General features: G+C 31.3%; 1 long non-coding RNA gene across 1 annotated transcript; it reads left to right on the plus strand.

The window, feature by feature from the left end:
* Positions 1–5,792: 5,792 nt before the first annotated feature.
* On the plus strand, positions 5,793–25,203 carry LOC123662575. The gene is made up of 3 exons (XR_006744505.1): positions 5,793–6,251; positions 14,455–14,464; positions 25,193–25,203. It is a non-coding gene; the product is annotated as an uncharacterized LOC123662575 (long non-coding RNA).
* Positions 25,204–27,925: the final 2,722 nt, after the last annotated feature.

The following is a 27,925-nucleotide window of genomic DNA, read 5'->3' on the forward strand; positions in this document are numbered from 1 at the left end:
AATCACTTGCTCAATCATTACTTAATATTAATTTGTTTCTATTTAATTAATTTAAATATGCTTAAAACAAAATTCGTTATTGATGGTTTCAATTGTTTAACAAATTTAACTTTCAAGGTAACCAACGGTAATAGCAGGATTACTGATACAAAAGAAAAAAAGAATGATACCGTACATCACGAGTTTTCTAATGATTTAGAAAATGGTCATAAAATAATTATATTATATAAACTTAAAGAACAAAAAAATATGTAAAAAAATTAACATGACTTCAAGTGGCTTATACAGTAGCTAGTTTTTTTAAATCACTTTTTAATAAGTATTTCAAGGAGTGAGCAAGTAAAGTCCTCATAACTTTTGGTCCGTGAAAGCGGAGCGCAAAGTGTCACTACTCATTTTTTTTCTGGTCATTTGTTTGTGTTATCTACTACTTTATAGTTATTGTAATAAATAACTAAGTACTCCAGATTTTATGACCAAAAATTTGGTATTCCGTGGAAAAACAGACGTTTTGTCATGATTATGGTCCTATATCCCTAAAAGGTTAACAGCCACTGTCCTTAATCCTTGTGCATTCGAGCAAAAACAATAACGAAGCCATCCCGGAGTTCACTGTTCGAGAATAGAACTCGTTCTAAATTTAAACCGGCCGTTAGCGATGAGCTGCGGCGCGACTGACGAACGAACTGGCTTAATTTAAATTTATTTTTAATTTTCGAATCCTGTCGTTTCGTCACGTTCAAGGTCGGATCTCAGTCAACGAATGAATTTAAAATAAGTCGAATGCTTTTTTTCATTTTTTTAAACCGTAACATCTGGTGCTCGTATTAATTCACAAAGCCCTAACATTTAAAAGACTGGTTTACTACTAAAATAGTGAATTGGGTTTAATCGGTTTAAGAAAATGACTGTTTAGTTTACTTTAGTGTTTATAGTGTTTATGTTCTGATACAACCTTGAGGGACTATTACAGCATATGTAGGATGGTAAATTAAATTACAGCAAGAACTTAGCAGCAATTGCTTGATTGCTGCTAAACTCATTATAAATACTTCTGGTAATTTTCCTCGTACGTTTAAAATTTACTTATTAATTGAATTTACTCATATTATTTTCTAAGTAAAATTGTATAATATAAAATATATAGTAACAATACGTAGTCTTAATATAGAAGAGTCAAATGTCCTCTAATCCTTAACGAAAACTTACAACCCAAATATATCTTTACCCCGATGATAGACAGACAAATTAGTTGTCTAACTCCACACTCGTTTATAAATGCTCTAACATTCGTGCAAGTATTTTAATTTCACCCCAAAAACTTTAATAAGCTTTCTTCGTAGTAGTTTAAAATTACCTTCTGTAGTAATTTATAAAAATAGAAAATAAAGATCAATAATTTAATACCTTGCGCATGAAAAAAAAAATAGCTATACATTTCTTTTAATAACAGCTATTATATTATCTGTGACATATGTAAACAAAACAGACGTCCGTTAAATTATGAAAGGACGGACACGTGTGGACTTTTTGTTGCTCCTGAGCGGTAGCAGCTGGTTAGTGTCTAATAAATTATATTTTATCAGCCCGTATGCAGGTCAACGAGTTCTACCTTTTCAAATTATAAAAACTTTGGAAGTTTATTTTGCAGGATTTAAAATAAAACCATAAATTTGATAGCTGGTAACATTGTGCGCCATTTTAAAGTTATAAAATGACCTGAAACCGTAAATAACAATCACTACAATGGCAATAGTTGACCAGAGACAGGGTTGGTACCATTGTAATAAGATTCAATATTTAACCAGGTGTGACAATATGTTAAAATGAACTTGAGATACCCGCATTTAACATCCAACGTTATAATGACTTATTAGGGATAATTACCCAGTCTTATTGTGAGATTTACCCCTTTAAGCAAAACATCATTTTAAATCTATCTTTTCGTACCTATTTAAAAATCTTTATTAAATACTTTATTTAAATCACTTGCTGACTTAACTTTATCACATTTCTCTACCTAAAGTGCCGTCAAAAATATAGTATGTATAAGGTCAAATAGACAGACCATTGTTTTATTTAAATTAGAAATAATCGTGACAGTTTAAAACGAATTCCAAATCATACACATATTCATACTATAGTATATAAGTAGCTAGTATATTCACTTGAAATTGCTTGATTCCCGCCCATGAAGCGTCAAAGTGTTCGTCTACGCCACTTATATTACAGACACCTGGTATTATTTTTTCCAAGTTCCCAGACGGGTAAAATTATCAAATTAAATTATTGTCGTTTGTATAACAAATTAGATATTAATTTATTTTTAACAATTCAATAATAAATTATCAATACTTAAACTTCTATTTCTATTTATTTTATAATCTACCTATGTATATATCTCTTGCATATTTTGTATTTAGAACTTCAGGGTAAATTTTTTTACTCATGCTTTCAAAAACGGTTCTTCCGAGAAAACATAACTAAATTTTTAAAATTAAAAAGGCGTACTGCTACATACATAATTATGTACATACGGAAGTAAGAACATAAAGTTACTAGATAACCGTTGCTCCACAATGATACAGTATATTGAGTTTAGCTCCGTATCTTTCTTCTTAACAGATACAGAGGTCTTTGTCCGCAAAGACATTTACAAGCTGAAAGTTACGTAATAGATACGTGCTTAATAGACCGAGAGCCCAGAAGGACTTTCGTCATTTCATAAAAGCTGAAAATTTCTCAGTGCATGCTCCAAACACCGATAGAAGCAATGGCCAAATATGAAGTTTAGAACTCATAGTTACTTTTGTAGATTCCAGGTATCAAAGGCGTAATACAACATAACATACACACGTTTACATATAACTATTTTATATACTTATGAATATAAATGCATATAAAACCTTCAATATAAACAGTCCCAGATGTAAGTAATTTGTAAGTTTCATAGCATAAAAATACTATTTACACAACAACTACTAACACTAGTTAACTAAATATACTTTTATTTTCTATATAAGTAAACGGTATATAAACGATGTCCAGTTACAAACACTTAACCTTTATTGACGTCGTGTCCGCGAGTGGCCGCGAACCCGAAATAAAACCAAAACACAGAAGGATAATAAAAAGAGATCTTCCGTTACGTACGGACAGCAGAAAATAAATATCAAATAATCAATTATAATTAGGAAACTAACGGTGCAAAACGGTTTTAATCATACATATGCATTTTTTTAATCTTTTAATTTAATTAAGGGATTTTTATCCCACACACGTCACCCCCTAATGCCGTCCTAGATACATCAATTTCATAATTTAAATACGTGTTAACAATATATTAATAGTCACCTGCTCTTTATGGAATGATTGACATATAGCGCCATTATAAAAAAACATTTTGTTAATAAATAACCAAAACTGTTAATCATAATATATTAATAGGTCAATGTTAATGTTCACCCACTAACTTTCTAATCAAACCTGAAAAACTATTTGTATAATAATATAAAGTACTATGTACCTATCATAACGAAACAAGACCAGTACGAGTAATAAAAGTTTTCTTTAATTAGTAGGATACTTTGATTGCTATGTTCATCCTACAATAGTAGGTATTTTTTTTATATTATCTAAATGTCTAAGCATCGAATTTTATTTATATGATCTCATTAGATAGATAGGTTGTTACTTTTATTTACTGTAAGCAGAATTTTGCAAGACGTTTTGATTCGATAATGTAATTATTTTATAAATAAACAGAACTTAGATAGCATTTATAACTAATTTTTACGTAGCTATATTTTAAGTGTTATTTGTTATCCGTGCGTTAAATTGGTCAGGAGTTATTAACGGGACGCCTGCGCGGGCGCACGATTCTCATTAGCATGTTACGTAAACCGGACTCTGTACACTCATACGGTTTTTAGATCTCTAAAACGATGGTTTACTTTCTTCCAATGTCGGTAAAATATCCTTTACATTTACTATGTGCCCACATATTACTTTTCATTTTCTTTTACTACACATAAAACTATTTTTCATCTTACTTTGTACCTACTTAATGAAGCTTATTCAGATTTTAATCTTAATCTATACTTAATTTGTAAGTTATTGGAAATACAATGCCTACATTATGTATGTTTATATACACGTGTTTGCTCGCAAATCGAAAAAACCGACTTCATTTATATCGACCAGTAGTGTAACGTCGGTAGACGAACAAATGAGGGGTTTAGTATCAAAAACAGCAAAGTCCATTTTTTTAGGGTAGCCACATTTTTATACATATACTAACTTCATATCTTTTCCTACTAATTCGTTCTTACCAATCAAAGCAACATCAGCTTTGTGCAATAGAAATTAGAGGTCAAAGAATGAAGAATGCAACAAAAACAGCAATGTCCTAATGCGGTTAAATCAAAAACAGCATTGTCCATTCGGCCAATGAGAGGCCGGCGTGTTATGCCTAAACAGTATGGCGGGTGCAAACGCAGAGAGTAATACGGTGTGACTTTTGTACCCAATAAAACAACTTTTAGAAATAGTAAATAATTGTATTTTGTTGGTAGACTATTCAATTGTTAATTATGGATAACTCACCAATAGTTGTCGATAATAACAAATCTAGAAAACGAATCAGAGATCCCACAAAATGGAAAAGAAATTTGGAGAAATTTGAGCAGTTAGTTTAGTTTCATTTACTAATTTTGATCCTTTAACTCTGGGAAATATTATTATACCTAAAATTATTGTTTATATATATTTTATTTTTAAATAAATCTAGATATTTTATAATATTTATGTCGATGTATGTAATTATATGTAAGAAGTAGTACAATGCTGCTTTGCAGCCGAATTGGGCTTGCACGACCGGGGTGGTACTTCTCGCTCACATAATACCGGCGTAAAGTGACAGCTATGCTGTCGCGTTTCGTACGGTTTGTAAATTTCCGGTGACCTATTAGAAGAGGAGGAGTGAAGGTAGGCAACGTATTTACATAACCTCTGGTTGTGTTGATGTTTATGGGCGTCGATAGTCACCAAAAGGCTTCGACTGCTCGCTTGCCCTCCTATACCAAAAAAAATTTATCTATTTATAATTTTAGTATGGTAGTAGTATTTTTTAGCTATCGTCATAACCAATATTATAAATACGAAAGTGTGTTTGTTTTTATTCAGTTACGCCTAAAGAAAATTATATATTCACAGCGCCACGGTTCGCTTAAACCGAAAATAAAAATCATCATATCAAAAATTTTGATCTAGCGGGTACATCGTTCCATAGTTAAATTGGCTAGAGCGCCGACAAGGTCTGTCGGAGACGCGGGTTTGATCCCCGCTGGAGCGGTCAATTTTTGATATGATATTCAATTGACACAGGATTTTATAGAAGTGTTTGCAAAAAAGGTAAAAAAGCGGCTGATATTACTCCTCTGAGTATACCCAATATAGGACGTATAAAAACAGTAAAAATCAAAGACTTGAATAAGCTGTTGACACCGCATTTTGGTGATGCATGGAGAGAATTACCCACATTGTCCTATTATGATAAGCTCATACCTCAAAATATAGATAGCGGAAGATGCGAACTACATGAAGAAGAAGACGAAGAAGCATCTTGTCAAGAAAATTTTGATCTACCTGATGTTCGAATTTGATTAAATAATCGCAATACAGATATTTTCTTTCTAGATCCTTTATTACTTATTTCCAAAGAAAATCGTTTGACGTTCTATTGTTTTTTTTTTTTTTTTTTTTTTTTTATAAAATTTAAATTGATAAATTAGTAAAAGTTTTTGTTTAACAATAAATTACATCATACTTAATATTTTTATTTATATCAATTTGAACATGCCAATTGCCCCTTCATATTCATGTAATTTATAGATACTTATGTATTTTTTTTAAAAAATTCGTTAAGTATCAAACTATCTATAGAAGTTGCACTATACTAAAATAGTATAATCAATATCAGCAATGTCCATCAAAGTTTGATTCAAAACCTGCATTGTCCTCAGATTAGTTTCAAAAAACGCAAAGTCCATTGGTTTTTAGTGTTTTATTTATATTTAGGACAATAAATACGTTGTTTTATAATAATTATGACTTGTATTTTATTGTTTGGTTTATTATTTAATAAATTTGTAAAGTCTACTTTATGATGAAGGGAGGAAAACGTTTATTTCATTTTATTTAAAATCATTAACATTGGACTTAGCTGTTTTTGAAACTATACCCCTCAAATAGTCAAGTAAATACGCGTTATTAGATATTAGATAGCTCAAAAAGTCGTCATCAAATCTCGACTAAATTTCAATACCTTACGACTAAAAATATCGGTCCACCAAGTAAAAAGTTATGATGTAACATACAAAAAAATACAGTCAAATTGAGAACCTCCTCCTTTTTAAAAATAATAGAAGAATTTTTTTATATAAAAAATCCAAAAAAAAAAATTAATTAAAAAAATAAAGAAGTTGAGTGTGAGGCGTTTATTTATTAAAAAATAATATTATAGTGGACTATAACAACGTTAACGCGTTTATTAGTTATAAAGGGAAAAAAATCGTTAACATATGAAAACGCTCCTTTTAACGTTCGTGTACAATATTTGAATGCAATATGCAATCAATAAATTATTTCATGATTACTCACGAAGAAAGGTCTGAAATGTTTGGCGCCAGTACTTGAGTAATGTTCTAGAACCGCCTACTATCTACTCTACGTGTAACAACAACAATGGTAACGAAACATAGTAAATTTGTAACAGATAGGTTCTTTTTCATAGCTTGATCAATAAAAAAAATCGCAAGTATCTTTACTAAACAGAACTTTTAATAGTAATTTTACAAATTACAATTAGATTTGATTTGATCGTGGATTACTTATGCACCTAGAATTAGTTTAATTTAGCTGAATGATTTAAAATTTTGCAGAAAAAAACTTGGCAATGAACTCTAAGCTACTGATAAATTTTATTAGACATATATCATGAACTTTAATACGTTATCGTTGTACTTCCGTAGTTTAATTAGTAACCAATTAATATACAATGTCCTTAATATTGAAAATTTCATTACATAATGTCTGTTTTTATGATACGCATATGGATTACTTTTTTTATGTATAATTAGATGTAAAACTGTATTTAAAGTTTAGAAATGAATGTGTTTCTCAATTAATGTTTGTCTTATGTATTAAAGGTAACTAAAATTGAAAGAGAATGCAGAGTTAACAATTTTTTACCGTTAGCCGCGCATCACTTCGAAACTATTGCATTTACTTGTAAGAAACTTGATACGGTTGAAGTACTTGTATACTTTTGTTCCCAAAATTCAGTAAAACCTTGGAAAACAAGAGCATAGTTACGATATACATATATGTATATCTGTGAAACTGCGGGTACACCAAGTACATAAATAAATGATAAAGTCCATCTGTATATTTACAGTTACGTTTTTATGGCTAAACAGTGGGTTAGCGAAACTTTTTACAACTCCAGTAAAGCAGATTACATACCTATTATATGATTATAAGTATAATGTAAAATAAAGGTTTTATTATAAGTTTTCAGGAAAAAAAAAATTGCCAATTTACCTTAATACATATATAAACATTCTCCAGAATAATAATGACACAATTATAAAATACATCGAATATTCATCGCAAATTTTATTAGTATAATTCATTCTCCAAAATGATAATGACACAATTATAAAATACATCTAATATTCATCGAAAATTTTATTAGTATAATTCATTCTCCAAAATAATAATGACACAATTATAAAATACACCGAATATTCATCGAAAATTTTATTAGTATAATTCATTCTCCAAAATCATAATGACACAATTATAAAATACATCGAATATTCATCGAAAATTTTATTAGTATAATTCATTCTCCAAAATGATAAAGACACAATTATAAAATACATCGAATATTCATCGATAAATTTTATTAGTATAATTCATTCTCCAAAATTATAATGACACAATTATAAAATTATTTTTAAACACCACCATGTATTGGAGATTATGTAAATTTAATTAAAGCTTACTAAGAAAGCTGCCCTAATTCGAGACGCGTGTTCAGAGATCTCGCATGTAACAAAGTAAAAAAGAAAAGACGGAACCTGCGCAGGCGCCGACGCCACGCTTATTTATCTTAGCTGGAATCCGCGTAAATCACGTAATGTTGTACGGTCAATCACGGGTTTAAGAGATTTATTGTTTAATTGCTTTCCTTATAAACGTTATGTTAAAAATAACCTTAATAGGTAAAGTTACGATGAAAAAGTCAAATAGAACGAATGAAACAAATTTGCTTTCAGAAGCCCTAACTACCAAGTCCAAGTCCAAGTCTACCACTGTCCAAGATTCCCCATCCCCATCACCAGAACGGTAGTAAAAAATATAGCCACCCTCTCTTTTCCCATAGGTGTCGTAAGAGGCGACCAAGGGATAACACAGATTCACTACCACCTTGGAACTTAAAAAGCCGACCGATGGCGGGATAACCATCCAACTGCTGGCTTTGAAATACTCAGGCCTATGACGGGCAGCAGCGTTTTCGGTGCGACAAAGCCAGCCCTGCGGTCACCAACCCGCCTGCCCAGCGTGGTGACTATGGGCAAAACACGTGAGTTCACGTCATTTTTGACGTGAACTTGAGGAGGCCTTTGTCCAGCAGTGGACTGTGATAGGCTGAAATGATGATAATGATGATGATGGAATCTTACTCTATTATTTTCCTACCAAAGCTTCCTACCAAAAAAAAAGCTTCAAAATGTAGACATCGCATGCTCTATAATTTCAAGTACACACACATATCGATCTAAATTAATTTTTAACTAGAGAACGAAAATGTTATCTTTGCTAAAAGTATAAAATTAAGATAATTTAGCAGTCGTAAGAAACTAATTTTATTCAAATAATTTTGTTATATTTCGTTATATAAGCTTTTTGGAATATTTTTTGCGAGTTTTTATTAAATGTTTTAAACACAGCCAATTTTTATTACCAAATATTTAAAAAAAAGTATCCCGCAAAGTCTTATCATTAAATCTTATTTAAAACTTTATATAACATTCAACTTACGTTAGATATAAGATTATTGATTTTACTAGTAATATTATTTAATTAGATTTATAAAGATAAGATATCCCTATTAAATTATTAAGATAATAAAAATAATAAGCGTTTTAAAAATACAAATATTTTTGTAAGGTAAAAGCTTATAATTAAACTATAAATATAGGTGTGTATTTTGGTTGATATATTTTCAATTAATTAAAGATATAAACTCCAAATAAAACAAATAACCTAAAAATAACGTTTGGCTCGTGGCAGCTTGCGCACGAACATACGTCATATGCTAGAATTGCATTACAAGCGTTACTATTTGCATAACAATCATACATACTAACCAACTGTTAAGAGTTTCGTTCACTGAGAAGTCGGATTAAGACCATAAAATTAAGACTAGACTAACTTTGAAATACACATAACATTAACTGAACTAAGGCACAGCAGGAGATTTCCTGCTCAAAATATGGAGCAGCCTAACTGGGGTAGTGCCCTAACCTTAGAGATGATCACAGTTAAATAATACTGTTTCCAAGCAGTATTATGTACCTGGCGAGTAAAGTGACCAGAGCTCTTGGGGAGAATTGGGGATAGGGTCAGCATCGCTTTCACATCGTTTGCGATGCTTCTGGTGTTGCAGACGTCAATAAGCTACGGTAATCACTTATTATCAGGTGAGCCGTACGCTAATTTGCCGACCTTAAAAAAATTGTTTTTTTTGTTGTGTTGCATTTATTTGTTTAAATTACTTTAACTAATAAAATTACTTATCCTACTGATAAAAATTCTTTGAGCGATAGACTGTTTTTGAACAAGACATATATGACTTGATATATTTAATGTCTAACGTTTTATTAACATCAACTAACGACAAATGAATCATAAAACTTTGTCATATTATTATTTATTGATGAATTTTTATTGTAAACCAAACAATTACAGTAAAAAAGCACATAAAAAACGTACAAAGGCGTTTTTATCGCTAAAAGAGCGATTTCTTCCAAATAACATTTGGGCATTGGATACGATAAAATAGCAGCAGACATGATACAGTAGCAGAGTAAGTATTCTATATCTTAATATATATAAATCTCGTGTCACAATGTTTGTCCTCAATGGACTCCTAAACTACTTAACCGATTTTAATCAAATTTGAACACCGTGTGCAGTTTGATCCAACTTAAAAGATAGGCTATATTTTATTTTGATATATTATGTTATTATTATATTTCAGAAAAAAATAAGGTGATACGAAGTTCGCCAGGTCAGCTAGTTATGTACATATATATCTACATACTATATACATAAGTGTACTATATACTTGTGATATAACAGCTATAATAGTCCATTTAAAGTGTCGGCACCGCAACATGCATTCCACTCAATTGTCTTTAATTGTCGTAATCAAGCAATTGTCAGCAGGATTACATTGATACTAACGAACATTATAAAACGTATAACATTGCAAACGAAAATAGAACTAAAGTTAGTGACTCGTCTCCTAGTTAGCGGTAGCTTGTAAATAAATCCTACACATGACATATATGTGAACTAAATGGTCCAATCATTTTAAAGTAACTAGGTATACACACAGAATAGACTACAGAGAATAGAATACAGAAAAGACACGGACTATAAAAACATGTCGCTAAATAGAAAAGGGATAAGAATATATTATTTTACTGAGGTAAGGCACAGCAGGAATTCCCTGCTCAAAATATGGAGCAGCCCGACTGGGGTAGTACCTCGACCTTACAGAAGATCACAGCTAAATAATACTGTTTTCAAACAGTATTGTGTTCCTGTTGGTGAGTAAGGTGACCAGAGCTCCTGGGGGGGATTGGGGATTGGGTCGGCAACGCGCTTGCGATGCCTCCGGTGTTGCAGGCGTCTATAAGCTACGGTAACCGCTTACCATCAGGTGAGCCGTACGCTTGTTTGCCGACCTAGTGATATAAAAAAAAAATCCAATAGATATGTTCAAGCAAGTGGACCACAAATGAAATCTAGTCATATATTTATAACAATATTTTCGATTCTAAGATGCTTTTGAAGCCTATTTGAATAAAGTTATTTTTGATTTTGATTTTATAATGACTACAAGGGTAATCGAAGTACAAGCGTATGACTAAAATGGTAGAACGATTGGTCAGAGTTATTTTAAAAAGAAGACTTAAGAATTCCTTGGTTATTTCACGTGATTGATGATATTGTATTTATTATACTATTGACGACGCGTTAACTTTACTATGATTTAGAGAAGTTACTTCGACAATTTAAAGATCATCAATTCTTTTATATTTGAGAAATCTATTAATATAATTGTTTTCCTGCTATTGCTGAAAACGATATCCCGCTAATTCAAAAAAGAACACCATGACCTTGACCTTTTGCTATAGCACCACCCGGAATTTGCATGATTTATACTCCACACCTCTGCTGTTAATTACTGAAAAAGCATTGTTTTTGAGCTCATTAGAATGCGGAGTAGGAAAAAATGCGGTTAATTTTGTGTTAATTACTTTAAAAAGCGTATTATGAAAATGAGAATGAAAATTTAAACAACACAGAAATATTTTTAGAAAGTAAGTAATAAGATGTAGAAACTCAATAAGTTTAATATAATATGCAGTAATATTTTTAGTTCATGATAACGATCTTTACTACAAAAGAATACTTTTATACGAGATCAGGTGACATCTACTGGTACCATAATTGCCAAAATCGGCCAGCACATATTCGAAAAACAACTATCCGTTAGGGTAACAAATCGTTTTCTGAATATAGAAACTGGGCAATTAACTTAAATGTTAGTTTCTTTATTGTATTTTTGTTTATGTCGTGACCCCCGGGAACCCATATATAGTATTTTGAATTCTAACCAAGGTACGTCTAAATAACAATTGAATCAAATTAAAGATAATTTAAAACAAATTCAAACAACGAACCGTGACTAATTCAATTTCACGAACGAATTCTTTATTGTTCCCGTGACATAGAAATCGGACACGAAGGTCACATTATATCTCATTATTTTAAAGAGAAATCACGTCACTGTCACGAAGGACCGTTACATTAAACTATTTGGGGATAAACATACACACCTTTATTTTAACACGAACTTAATGCGTTTGTTTTATTGTGTATATCTTTTATAATATAATACTGTACGGAAAATCAAACTGTCGCAAAATAAACCAACTCCCAAGTCTGATAGATATGCAGATAGCTTTCAGGTTAACTTTGTATTATCTATTAATAAAGAATATAATAGTAAAAGTGACAAATACCTACCAACCAAACGAAACATAAAGCAAAAAGTAGTTAAAATCCTATCTATATCTATATCATATACCAATTCGTAGAGACTTCTTAAATCTACACTCGAATGTAAAAAGTAGAAAACATTTAGAAAACTATATCTCTCGCACTTGATTTTTTTTTAACAATTTTGCAAAAATATTTTTATAGATTATGGCATAGCAAGCATCATTACAAGCCACACGGACTAAGAAGTAATCATATCAAACAATCTGATAAGTATATCAACAACACGCGGGTGAAACCGTTATAATCAACTAGTAAATGTCACTATAACCTGCTGATAAGCAGGTTATAGTTACGTAACATTCACTCTCATCACAATTAAAAAAAATGTAATAAATAGTTATAAAGAAATAAAGCACGTACAATAGCGAAAATCTCGTTTCTTACATGAATATATAAATCATGACAAACATCTTTAATGACGACATATTAGATTTCTATTGACGTCATAATTCGACGAAACTAATGAATTTTTAGAAATATCCACTCAATGGTAGACATATTTGCATTGTTGGTTAAATGGCATAATAATACGAGTATTCTTAAAAATAGCGATTGCTTTGCATGTAATTTCCAGATATATTGTTATAACACAAGTTTCTTGTACTAATTAATATACAGGCTAAAATCTGCTAGTATGAAGCCTGAATTCGGTAGTTTATACTTTTTTAAACAGAGTGATTGTAATCTGATCTAGTCGACGTATTTAAATTGGCAATTTCTACTAATATTATGAATGTAATTTAATATTATTTTTAAATACGGATGGATGATTGTCACTCATTATCTTATTGTAATGAAACTCGTTACGTAAGAGGTTGAGATCCTGAATAACAGATATGCAAACGGGATCAGCAATTACGCGGGCGAATCCGCGAGACGCAGCTTTACTAGCTGTTTAAAGTAATAGTGGAACTCATTCAAGTATACGATTCCTTAATGTTACTGAAACCACAAGCAGAAAAACTGAACGGATAATTTTTGACAATGGTAACTATAGTTTGTACAGTTGACTCACGGGAGTTCAAACGAGATTGATGAATGAAGTGAATCATTGTAAACGTGTGCTAATGACGCTATTATTCCCGCTTGCATTGTTAAGTTCGACGAAATGTAACAGCATCGGGAATTATAAGCTTACTCCTTGTTATGAATATAAAGTGAAGTAAATGAAGGTTATACGTATTTAAAAAGTGATTTTGTAAGGCTAGTTTTATTTCAAGATTATTTTCACCTCAGGAACTACCATCTCCTTATCTCTTTCCACATCTTCTTATCTCTTTTCTCTAAGTTTATTAACACTGTTTTAGCGATAATGCTGCCTCTTATATGACGTTTTTTTAATTTATTTGTATGTTAATCTATGTAATGAGTTTGCATTGCATTGTATTTTACCACTACCCTCAACGTGTCCCACTTTTGGATCAATGACGTTTATTATCTAGAATTTTGGTAACGTTTTATTTTTACTAGTACGCTATTGGATACTTCACCATTAGAGTACTAAATCACAGTTAGAATTGGACCTGTCATTAAAATATAAAAAAGTAGAAAACTAAACCTGCCAAAAATAATTAGTAGGAAATTATTGCTTAGATTTCTCTTCTACTTAGTGCTTTAACGAATATTTGTGTCACTATAAATTTTGATTTCTTGAAAAGTTACTGATAATTACTAAATCGTTTTGTCCAAAAACGCGTCTAATATGAGTTTACAGGTGCAGAGAACTGTTACAACGTTGGAAGTATAAGTCAAATACATATGTTCTTAACAATACCAACACACATTCATATATCATGAGTTAATAAATACACAATGAGAGTCGGGGACATATTTTTTTATCATCAGATTAACAGGTAAATGATAGATTACAATAATCTTGACAAGGGTCGAGATGAACCGAGTTTCACCTTCTCTCTCTTTTTGACATTATTCAAATAAAAAATCGTCAACAATAAAAAAAATATTCAAAGGAAAACATGTCGTAATTACATGTGCGGAAATGTAAAAATGGGATGTTACAAATTGAAGTAGAATGAGCGTCGAACAGTGCGTCCTCGTTCGGATGTTTGCTCGCTACCTGGCGATGCATGTGTTAGCATCCGCTGGCGAAACTGATAACGAAGTTGCTTCATGTCTAGGAAATAATGTAAACACTGCGACGAATATATTGTGAAACACATGGCGACGTTACCGACATCAACGTTTTCCTTACAATGTAACATTGTGATATATTGCCTTACGAAACACAAACTTATTCTCTAGCTGCAACAACCTTTTCAATATTAATAAATTCAACGATGAAAACTTTTTATAATATACATATTTAATATAATTGCTATATTGTAATTTAAGTAATATATTTGAAGTTATACTCCTGTTGACGCGTTAGGGAAAAAATGATGAGAAGAAAATTTTACGATACGCACACCGTCACGATAAACCGACACCCTGAAATTAGTAGTCAACGAAGAGGAAGTTAGCAACGTGAATTTAGCTAGTCAATGAAGTATAACTACTTAAAGGCGTACACAAGTAGACACACGCTTTTTTTACGATGATAATGATATTGATACACGGCGTGATCATTTAAGTGTGATTAAGGAATAAATTCAAATCAAGATAAAAGTTTGTATCGAAAATGACATTGAAATCATACTAACAACGCAGTGCATAGATAACACTCATACATGTGCTCTAGTATGTGGGTGTGACCATACACACAGCAAAACACGATATAAATGTAAATGCGCAGTAAGCAGACAATGCTTTATAGAAATGGGTCTACATAAAAATGGACAAGGACAACACAATGGTTTTATTCAAATTTGAGCAGATGCGACGACTCAAGAAGACAACAGTAATAATAACACAAACAATAGAAATAGAATTATGATAATACTTATAATCAACGAAAGTAAGAAGGAGAAAGTTATATAAGACACAGAGACTAAATACCATTAGCTTTAACACGAGAGGATTAAGCTCTGATCCTTCTCCTATATGGGGAAACAGGCCTATGCCCAGTAGTGGGATATTACAGGCTGAAGCATAACATCAGAGGTACTACTGTTAAATTTAGTATATAAATAGTCATTTTTTATGGATTGATTGATTCATCCTTAAACATCCCACAACTGGGTATAATTTCTTCTTCATGTAGAAGAAGGGTCGCACTATAACACAAAACGCTGCTCCGCTTCGGATTGAATATACTCGTATAGGTTAAACATATCGTAGTGATTGTCAAACTAATTTGAAATGAGTTAATTCAAAACAGATAAAACATTAATATCCATAATCCAGTAGTGGACTGCGATAGGCTGAAATGATGAAAACGTCAATATAAAAAATTTGATACTTTTAAATAATTAAAAAATTTTGGAATATAATTTAAAAAGCATTAACATCGCGAAGAGTGAAGAAAAAAAAACGGCAACAAAATCAATTCAATGGAAACTCTCTCGGACAACTTGGTATCCAACTAGTGCATGGTGAGCAACTGAAATTAAATCATAAAATCATTATAAACGAACATTGAAGATAATTCGGATTGGACATTATCGCAATATTTCACCCTTATAAGTAATATGAGTAAAATATTAAATATCATAACCCAATCAATAAACGTGTTGTGTAAGTTTATATATAAACTTGTCACGACTTTATAGGAAACGCGAGAATTATTCGCGGAATACTTTACCCAATACTTAATTCTTATCTCGAGTACAATATAAGGATTACGACATTAAGATACGCTTACTGACGTATTTATTGATGAAATTAATATTTTTCGATTTAATGAAGAGCAATTTATGCATCGGTGTGAAAATAAAATTGCAAAAGCATATAATTTTAAATTTAATCTTTTGCCATGTATCACTGCTTTTAATTTTAAGCATTTTATACTTTACATAGTTAAGTCAATTACCTTTTTGTTGACAAACTATGGATTTAATCTTAAATCAAATATTTATATCAATCTTGATCTGACTGATGATGACGATATGTGTAAAATCGTAACCTGTACATTTAATACTTTAAGACAAAAAAGAAGCTAAAAATTTACTTAATTCGTACAAAATTACGTTAAAAAAGACACCTAGTAACGCAAACACTACCTCAATACACTAACAATAAGTCAGCCACACAGACTAAAACCGCGCCTAAGCTTGATGCTTTCCAAACTATAATACTACTCCGAATTAAAAAAAATATTAGAAAAATGAAAGAGGTTTTATATTTTATTACACGAGTAAGCAATACTAACAAAACTGTGACCAGAACAATCTTCGTTCATAAACGTTTCCGCATGAACGTTTTTGCTCAAAAATGTAGTTTTTAAAATTAATCGTTCCCATCCGGTTGCTCTCGAGTGCCGGAAGTCTTCAGGACTGATAAAGAAAGCGAAGCATCATTCACACTGTTTTTCTTAGGTGTAACGATGAATGCACGTCATTATGTCAGGGCGTCGTATAATAATCACAACAGATGTTCTGTTCGATCTCTATTCATATTTATATGTACACATATTTATAACTTAGCAGTAAAATAGATTACGATATGTCGACCAAAATGTCTGTTGCTTTTTGCTCATTTTTATCTCGTGTAAATAGTATAAAAGTGGTATTACAATTTTTGTTATATTTCAGTTTAAAGGTTTTCATGATTAATAAAAAAAACTACTCCCATATTATTTAGCACAATTGGCTTCGATACAATACTAAATAGCCATACAAGCAACGTAAGTAGATCATTCGAAGGTCAACCCTACTGTGTGAAAAAGTTTAATTACAAATTAACAGCTAAACCATATTCTCATAGACGTTACCACAAGAACGATATAGTCAATTATGATTAAATAGTGAATCTATTGTATTACAATTGGTCTAAATTAGTACATTATATATGTATCTATTATGTCATATAAAATAAAAACTGAAATTACGTAACCAATTTCGTCAATCGTCAAAATTTTTCTACTACTACTAAAAATCCATAATACCTAAAAAACGAAATATTTTCTGTTTTAAACTTCACAGTTTTAGATATTGTAGTACCTAGTTAAAATATATGCTAAAATTTTGCATATGACACACCGTAACAGTAGCTAAAACAACAGTAGAAAAGGAAAAACAGCGACGAATTTAGTTGTAAATAAAACCGGCGATGCCTTCTTATACAAATATTATTTCAGAGTATCTACGAGTAAAGCTCAGCATCGCTGTCTACAACAATGCTGATTCATTCACTTGAAACGTATTCTGACTTCATAAAATGATTCAAAATTCTAAGTTTTATTAATAAATATTTTGATAAATTCACACAAATATCATAGAAGTTTATTTTTATATTTGCGAAATGAATAATTGTAGTCGACGGTCTATTGATTCCGCTTTACTCTTCTGAAAATTAACGAAATCCTAATAAAAAACATGTATATTTTCAAAGATGAAAGAAGACATAAATTTATCATTAAAAAAATAATATATGTAAACACACGGATAATTTGACAGGAAAATTATTTTATTCGAATATCTACAAATAATCTAGTCTAACAAGAAGGGAACTTTTATAGCATAAATATACGTAACATTTAGAAAAATATTAAAATCATCACATCATACTATAATAGTATCAAAGAAAAAAAAAACAAATAAAACAATGTTAAACAGACAGTACATGCCCACCGGTGGGCAACGCCTTATTCGTTAAGCTTAAGCAAGTAAGCAAAAACAATCATTGACTTTTAAACCCATAACTTTGGACAGCGCCTTGTACTCGTAATTACGGAAGTACACATACAAGACGATTAATAATTAACTGTAATTAAAAATAATAATGGAACGGTATTTAAGTGACACGGTTGCTTTAATTAATTAAAGCTTAATAATTGTATTACTTTTCTTAATTTTAATTCATTTTAATTAAATTGACGATCTATAAAAATAACTTAAAAGGTTTAACGTAATAACCTTTAGGTCTAGATTTATTTCACAGTAGTACGATAAACTTCTAGTCCTTAATTACCTATAATGAAACAACTTTTTCGAATTTTATCGCGGTTTATTAGGTTTTTACATGTCCGACGTTTCGGATACTTTACAGCAATCATGGTCACGAGTAGGGTCACGAAAAGGGGGTTCTAGTCCTAAATAAAATTTGTGATAAATGTAACTCTTAAGTTAATCTAGTAAGAATATCATATTTGGTTATCGAGTTAGGTAATAAGAATAATTTTTATAGCAATCAATTTGTCAGTTTTTACTTGAAAAACTTAAAAGCATCAATCGTATGTTGGAAATTGAATACTATGATATCTTTGAAATTTCCAAAGTGAAATCTATCTTTCTAGCTTTTAATACAACAAATTATGCGCTTTGGATATTAATAGATGCAGGTTTGATTACCATTTGAGAACAAGCAATTTGTCGAAACTGATACTTTAGCTTGTAATTTTACGTATTTACTATTTTTTTTTTTTTTTAGGAATATTGAGATAGATAGAACTTTAAACAGACCCTTAGTTTAAGAACACGTATGAAGGTGGCTCAATCTTCTACTGCATCTCAATTCACTTACATCTATTTAGTTCTACTATCGTAAAACTATTTGATAATAACATAGCTGGTAAACAAACTGTTTAGAGTTTAAGCATTACTAGCGACTCCTCAAGGTATATCTCTTAAGGTCAAACGGTATTCATTAGGTGTTAAAATTAGTACTCCGTCCTAACCGAGCTAGAATATAAAGGGATCCTTGAAAAAAATACTCTGTAGCTAGACTTCCAGAGCTCCTGGGGCGGGGGATAGGGTCGGCAATGCGCTTGCGATACTTCTGTTGTTGCAGACGTCTATAAGCTACGGTAATCGCTTACCATGAGGTAAGCCGTACGCTTGTTTAATGACCTAGTTATACATACATATATTATATAAAAAGAAAGCAATTTTTTTATTCAAATATACTATAACATTTTATCAAAGGATTATATCCCCTCATATTTATAAGATAAAAATATTAAGGTTAATAGAATACGAAATGCTCTATAGCGTATTTGCGGATTATTTATTGGCAGATTGCGGATCTATTATGCAAATTGTAGTAACATTAAATAAATTAAATTTGATAAAAATTGGTTTAAATTCGTCATTTTTTTAACATTTGTATTCTCCATACAGGTTATTGCCGTGGTCTGTGTTTTTTTTGCAGTCCTAGTGGTCTTCCCACTGTGCCTCGGAGAGCACGTTAAGTCGTCGGTCCCGGTTGTTATCATGTACACCTAATAGCGATCGTTACTCATAGTAAGGAATATATCCGCCAACCCGCATTGGAGCAGCGTGGTGGATTAAGCTCTAATCCTTCTCCTACATGGGGAAAGAGGCCTATGCCCAGTAGTGGGATATTATAGGCTGAAGCGTAGCGTCAATTTTTATTTTCCTTACAAAGTTTTTAAAAGTTTAATAATGTGAATTACAAATACTGTTAAAAATAGTTTATTAATTTTTAATTTACGGCCTTTATTAATATTCATGCAAAAATAACTCGTAAAATATAATTTAAAAATGCAAATATTTTATTATTAATTACTATCAATTTCCATAAATTTCATGTTTGATACCTTTGACCTTTCATTTGTAATAAAACATAATTTAATACCTAACATGCAAACACGTTGTGATGACATAAGTTATTAACAATAAATCGCAAAACGAAACATTATTACATGAAACATGTTATTGATACGATAATAATAAATAATAAACGAATTAACACCGACGAAGACGCTAAATACCTATCGATGTCAAAAATTTACGAATATTGGTTTGTACTTCGTTATAAATAAATACTTTGTTATTAAATCTAAGTTTTATTTATATAAATAATATTAAAAAACCATGGATTACCTTTAGGTTAAGAATGTCAAACAAACCACGATCACTCTTATCTGTACAGATAATACGTAATTTTAACGACTACCAACAATGATAAGAAATAGCTTTCAAACAAATCTTCAAACGCGTTAAACACTAATAGTTTCAACTATTTAATTGATAACACCAGTAAAACAATCACCGAGTTAAATAACAAACGATCAACGATCTATGCGATCCACATACAACAGCGATCGATGCGCGAGAGCAACTGACAGAGAAAATCATCGGGCCATGCGCCGGCGCACGTATAACCCGCCCGAGCGTAATGTTTCCTATTTCTGCGGTTTTTAAGATAGGCTGTAGTACATTTAAATCGGTCGGTTTATAATGTGTTTATTCATCGTGTAACCAGTGTATTTTTAGTAAATACAGGGGCAGGTAACGTCTTCTAGGGCCAAGGGCTTCAATTATTTATGAGTCGTGCTCGACGTTTTTTTTTGTCATATTTATTTTTGAAGCAAGTAAACAACGAAATCTGTGCCCTACTATTATGATTCTTTCATCGTACGTTACAATATTGACTTTTTTTATTTTAAAATCTTATTTTTTTTTTTAAATTATGGTTAGATAACAGTTAACAAAAAGTTATAGAGACAAGCATATAAGACAAAAACGCAATTAACGAATATATTAATATTAAATAATTATAAATATTTTATAAATACTTAGATTTAGAAAATAACAAGTTTTTACTGAAATACTTAAGAGATAATATTTATACAACAATTTTGTTAGGAATTCGTATAAAAAAGTTAATTACTGCAAATAATGTAACGGACAAAAAAATTACGAATACATTTTTAATAAAATAAAAACAAGACATTAAAAATCTAGTCTTTTTTATCAATTCAGAGGTAAATTAGGAAGTTTATTGCAAAAAGTAACTCTAACTGGAAACACAATCAATATTAAATAACAAACACTCTTGTGTAGTGGTGTGTAGGCGCCTAAAACACCGATGGTTTGTGAGTTCGATTCGCGCTCGGGCTGGATATTTGTATTTTTACAGATATTTCATTACGGTTTGAATGTCTGTCCTTATTGGTCTTCCCACCGTGCCTCGGAGAGCACGTTTTTGGTTAGGTTGTTATAATAACATAACAGCGTTCATTACTTATAGTAGGGCATATATATCTGCCAACCCGCAGTGGAGCAGCATGATGGATTAAACTCCAATCTTTCTCCTACATGGATAGATTTACCCAGCTGTGATATGCTACAGACTAAATCGTTTTGTGATTAAAGAGGCCTAATAGATGTATTTCATGCTTCTAGCGTCAATAGTTTAAACCGATATTGGATCAGTGGGTAAGTCATATTATATTTTGTAAATTAATATAAACGTATTATTATATTTTTTGCAGAGCGGGGGAACAGTGAATTAAAAAAAAATACTTCAGTCTGTCATATCAAAACATAGTTCATATAATTTATAATTTTGATAATAAAGATATTTATAATGTTGCATATCAACGTAATATACATATTATTATTAACAAAAAAGACAGAGTATTTAAAAGCTTTACATATTGATTACATTTTAGGCAAATTATGGTCTTTCAAATTCTCATGTTGGTACATACATCTGCATACATAAAACAATTTATTTCATCACACATTATAGATGTCATTAAAACAGGTATTATGATTAATCGTGACATTAATTTCAGCATAAAAAATAAATTACGTCTATCTCAGGTCAATGTTTTATCCTAACGACAAGTTGTTCGCATTGAATCCAATTGATTGAATAATATATACATATTAAATATATACAACGGTTGTAAAAATTACGATATTTATTGTTTGACCTCTCTTGGACTACTTTTTGCAACACCATCGTCTTAGATTGGTATCTGGTACATCGTGTGGAGAGCGAGAGTGTTGAGTTAATGAAAACAAACTGTTATTGGCACATTTTGAACAAATCTTACGATGTGCTTAATAGTACAGTAGAGCTACACGAGAGAGTTAAATTTATTATTTTTTTACGTACGTTTGTGTGTTTGTTTGTGTGTGGGGAGAGGGGGGTGTTGTAGTTGTTGTAGTTTTTGTTGTGTGTGTGTTTGTTGTGTTGTTTCTTATTTTGGTTTTTATATCATAGAAAATAATAATTTAGATCATTTATTCAACTCTTCCCTCATCTGACAACTTTTTTGTCAAAAATAAACAGCTCACACGAAGAATAGAACTTTACCAAACGAACGTAGTAGTAAAGAGTTACTATTCCTTACAAATTTAAAAATAATCATATAGCAAATTGTATGAATTACATCTTTTCATAATAAATTAAATTATCTATCTCTATATCTGTATCTGTTGCGAGTACCAGCCAGTAAGTAAAGAAAATGCGTAAATAACTTGTTTTTTTTTTTTTTTTTTACAATATATTACTACACACCGAAGTAGATCAAACAATCAAACCATATGTACCCTACATGAACTAAAAACGTCAAAAGATCTAATTCGAGATGGATTGATTCGGATCAATAACACGGAAGGCGGTGTCAACGCACTGCGCGCGCGCACAGCCAAACGTGTCAAAGTAATTGACCTAGCAATATTATTTGAGAATAGACATCGTTACTCATCGCTCTTCATAGATGTGACAAATTTTTAAATTAAGTAACCAATCAATAAATTTTAGATATGACACTTTTACAAAAAAAAAAAAAAAAAGAAATAAAAAAATAAACCAATCCAGATGACAAATCTTGTTTAAATTTTTAACCAGTTATTGTTGAAGTGAAACTTTTTTAGGAGCATGAGGGTATAATTTTTACGGACGAAACGGCAACGTTTTGATGAAACGGCAACGTTTTTGTCGATAGCGCTGGAACGGAAATCTAAAGCTTTAGATTTCTATAAATATAAACGAGACTTAAAAATTAGTTTACCAAAGAAGTGTCACTTCTGACATGTGTACTTTGTACGCACGCACTTTTTTTATATCTTTGTATTTCCCATTACAAACTGAAGGCGTCATCTTGATTTTTCTAATTAGTTGTTCGGCTCATTATTATCAAATTTTATTAAGATCATCTAGTTTATCGTGTACGCCTTTTCGTTTGGCGACTTCCAGTAATTATAATACTTACTTACCGTGTGCCAACTAGTAGGCTTACTCTTGACTTCAATCCCAATCTCACAAAAACACGAATTCAATACAGTTCCAGTTCCACTCTGTAATATTTTGGTACTCTTGACAAAATCGAGCTTTCAATTGAATTGAAATTGGAATCGAATTGACGATCGGTTTCCGGTGTAGCCATTATAATTAAAAATAATAAAAAAATAAAATTTAACTTATGAAATTTTATGTTTTTTAAATTATAATGTGTCTCCAATAATTAATTATTATCTATTATATTGTAATTCCTTAAATTAAACCTAAAACTGATTTTTTTTAAGCATAAAAACGCAAGATATATTATACATTCTGGGATAATGTGTGTTGTTGTTAAAATAAAAGTTCACGACTGGTGCAATTTTGAGACTTCTAAATTTCAAACTATCTCAATTACGTATTTATAATAATAAATAAATAATAAATATCTACACAATACACACACGGTCGTCTGTTCGTAAAGTAAGCAACTTAATGCTTGTGTCATAGGTAACAGCCGACTGATATAGCGACAATTTTTTTTTTTCGATAAATATACTTATAAATAATACATAGATAAATAAATATTTATATTACACCCAGACTTGGGGTGGGAATCGAACCCACAACGCTCGGAGCAGAAAGCAAGGTCACTACAAACTAAGCACGGCAAGGTCACTACAAACTACAACGGGCTAGTCAGCGGGCTTAGTAGAGATTAGTAGAAATGAATGGGCGAAATGTATGTACTCGAATAACATTTGAATATTTGTTAATAATAATTCTTTTTTATTGTCTTTTAAAATTTTTATCTTGTCAGGATAAGGTTATAAAAGAAAAAAAAATTGACACATGTATTTACAAATATATAATATCGATACGAAGATTAAGAGATTTGTGAAAAATATAAAACTTCTATAACAAGAAAAAAAACCCACACATATACAACATACACCATGCATTTAACGAGGAAAGTTGTTATTTTTTTAAGCAGTTTAAAACCAACCACGTGAATAATACCGGCCCGTTCAAGACAATGGTTTGGTTTCGGCGACGAACTTTGACGAGACGGCGACAAAGGGATGGCGCCGATGCGTCAACGATTATAACACAACCAATGGTTTACATGTAAACACATACAAGACACATAGTTACATGTTAATTTTATGCGCATGAAAGCTTTTAACATAATCAAAAGTTCACTATTTATAAAAATAAAAATTAATGTTGCTAAGAGCATATCTCGAGAATGGCTCGACCAATTCGGCTAATTTGTTTTTTTTTTATTTGTTCCTAACAGCCCACGGAAGGTATAAATAATAATAAAAAAACTTAAAAATAAATAATTTTTTTACTATTAATTATTTTCAGAACGAAGTCTGTCCGGGCAGCTAGTTTCACTTTTTAGTGAATTTTTTTGGACACACATATTTTTTAATTTTATACTGACAATTTTTAATTTTGATTTAATAAAAAAAAACTTCTTCTACAAGCTGAAACTAAAACTAGTTATCGAGTTATAAAAGTGTAAAACGAGTTATTAAAGGAATCCTACGCGTGTACGCGTGTTATGTAACTGGAAAGATTACTACATATCCTTTAATCATATAATAAACATGATACCAAAATTAGGAAATTAGCCTTTATATTTAGTTGTATTGTAAAAAATAAGTACCTCTGTATATATGTATAAATTTTTATTAAACCAAAATACATTTAATTTAAAGAGATTTGACACAGCGAGCGTAGCGTGGAGCTTTTGAACTTAATGAGTACTCAGCCCTATAACAGCGAGGCTAGACAGATACCGGCTTTTATACCATTTTTAGCGAACGATATGCAATGCCTGTAAGTAATAAAAATAATCACTGTCGGGGATCTTAACAACAGCATCAACATTTGATTGGTTAAATGTATTTTAATATTCAATTTATTGCAACAAAAATTTTGTGGCTATGCGAGTAATGTGTACTATTTTTCGGTTATTAAAATGTTAAAAATCATTTTAAAAGGCTACAATTTTCGTAACTACCAAGTACAATTAAATAATCTTTTATGCAATGAACTATACGTTATCACGAGTGTTAAAAATTAAAGGGATAAATTTAAATACTTTTCAAATTGATTTATTACATTTCTTACGAAATGAATATGATTAATTAAAAGTCAACATCGTGAAGCAAAAGAAATATCAATCAATGACATAAGTTAGTGTAATTAAATTACGTAAAACCAATAATTATCTGAAAATATAATTGGATAATAAAACATATTTCTGAAAGATTAAACGTGATTTATGAATGTTTGCTTAGTAATTAACAAAAAAAAAATATGGCTAAGTGTTATATTGTTGCAATTTTGATAAAGCCATGTAAAAAAATATTTACAGTTTATTAAATTTTAAAAAACTTAATAAAGCGCGATAAAATCCGAAAAAACTAGTTTCATTAAATAAGGCATTTAAACATATTTAGTTGTGCGTTTGCGTCTCATTTAGATCGGCGTGACTGTACTTATTTATACTTGATTTTATTCGACAGTTTTGCACGGGTGTAGGCAGCACACGAGACATACTATCCAGAATTTAAGATATCTATACGATACGATTACGGGTAAGTTCGTTGGTTTCTTTGTTGCCTGTTGAAAGCTCTGAACTTTAATAATTTTTTCACTACTTGAAACGCACTTAACCTAGAAAAAATATAGGCTATAAGAACACCATGCTACGATATAAAGACGCCAAGCAGAAACACATTATAATATGAAATATTAATCATGTCTGTTGAGCTCTTTTTAGAATGTCTATTGAGGATTTCTTTCTATAAAACATCAAGCTGTGACACACGACACACGGGTGCAAACGCGAATACATCATTCAATTAACTCCATTGTTATATTAACGTGGTTAGTAGGTAACGAAATTGTAATATGTGTACATCGTTTTATACACAAATAATCCAATGAAAAATACCAAAATTTGTATGTAATCAATAAATATTGATGGATTTTAAATACATCACTTTACTCATCATCACTTCAGCCTATGGCAGTCCACTGCTGGACATAGGCCTCCCCAAGTTCGCGCCGGACATCCCGGTTTTCCGCAATCCTCATCCAGCCTACACCGGCAATCTTACGTAGATCGTCGGTCCAACGGGCCGGAGGACGTCTCACACTGCGTTTGGCAAGACGCGGTCTCCACTCCAGGACCCGTCTGCTCCAACGACCATCGGTCCTGCAACACAGATGGCCAGCCCACTGCCATTTCAACTTGCTAATTCTGTGGGCTATGTCGGTTACTTTCGTTCTCTCGCGGATAGTCTATTCGCGGTAGTCATTTCTAATCCTATCTTTGAGAGAAACCCCAAGCATAGCCCATTCCATTGCACGTTGAGCGACTTTAGATTTGTGGACCAGTCCCTTCGTCAGTGTCCACGTCTCGGCTCCGTATGTTAACACAGGCAGGACGCATTGCTCGAACACTTTTATCTTTAAGCATTGCGGAATCTTCGAAGTGAAGACTCGACGAAGCCTGCCAAACGCCGCCCAGCCCAACCGAATCCTCCTGTCGGCCTCCTTCTCGAAGTTGTTGCGGCCTAGTTGGATAGTATGGCCTAGGTAAATAAAATCCTGAACAACCTCGAGAAGAGTACCATCGACCGATACCGGTCTCGGTATGACTTGGTTGTTATACATAACTTTCGTTTTGTCCAAGTTCATACAGAGACCGACACGCTGGGAGGACTTGTTTAGGCCGGCCAGCATGTGGTCTAACTTTAAATACACAAACATCAAATAGGCATAACATTTAAAGATATGTTTTAATTTTGAATTTAAAGCGTAGATAAATCGACTGATAAGTACCGATAAACTTGTAGTAATAAAACCTTACTGATATTTCCCGAACATAAATTCACGCACTTCAGCGCTGTAATAAAACCGCAATCAATTTAAACTGCAATAATACCAAAAGCGTTAATTAATAAAAAACGCGGCAAAAACGCCAGCCTCCGTCCCGCTGTGCATTAAATTAATTGTTTGAGCAAAGAATCCAAAAAGTCAGAGGTGTCGTTTATTTTTGTATTTACTGTACATTGCTCAGTAGTCTTATTATCTTTTTTTTGAAATTTTAAAGAAAATACAATACAAGTTACAAAAACCACTTGTTGATAAAGGACATCTGTATGTGTAAAATAAACTTTAACAGTAACAATTAAAAGTGACTACATAATAAGGCTACTAATGGGTAATAATATGGCTACAAATAATGTGCAATCAAAGGATCGTAGTTCTAGTAATATCATATTTCTTGGCCACTAAATGTATTTTAGTGACAAAAATACTACTAAACTAAATATATTAGGTATTACCTAACAGGTACTAATATTACGGGGGAGGGACATACTTATTTATTACTTCGTATTTGATTTGAACTGAAACTATTGAACTTTAATTTTTTTTT

The sequence above is a fragment of the Melitaea cinxia genome, chromosome 19 (genome assembly GCF_905220565.1).
Source record: "Melitaea cinxia chromosome 19, ilMelCinx1.1, whole genome shotgun sequence".
Taxonomy (NCBI): Eukaryota; Metazoa; Arthropoda; class Insecta; order Lepidoptera; family Nymphalidae; genus Melitaea; species Melitaea cinxia.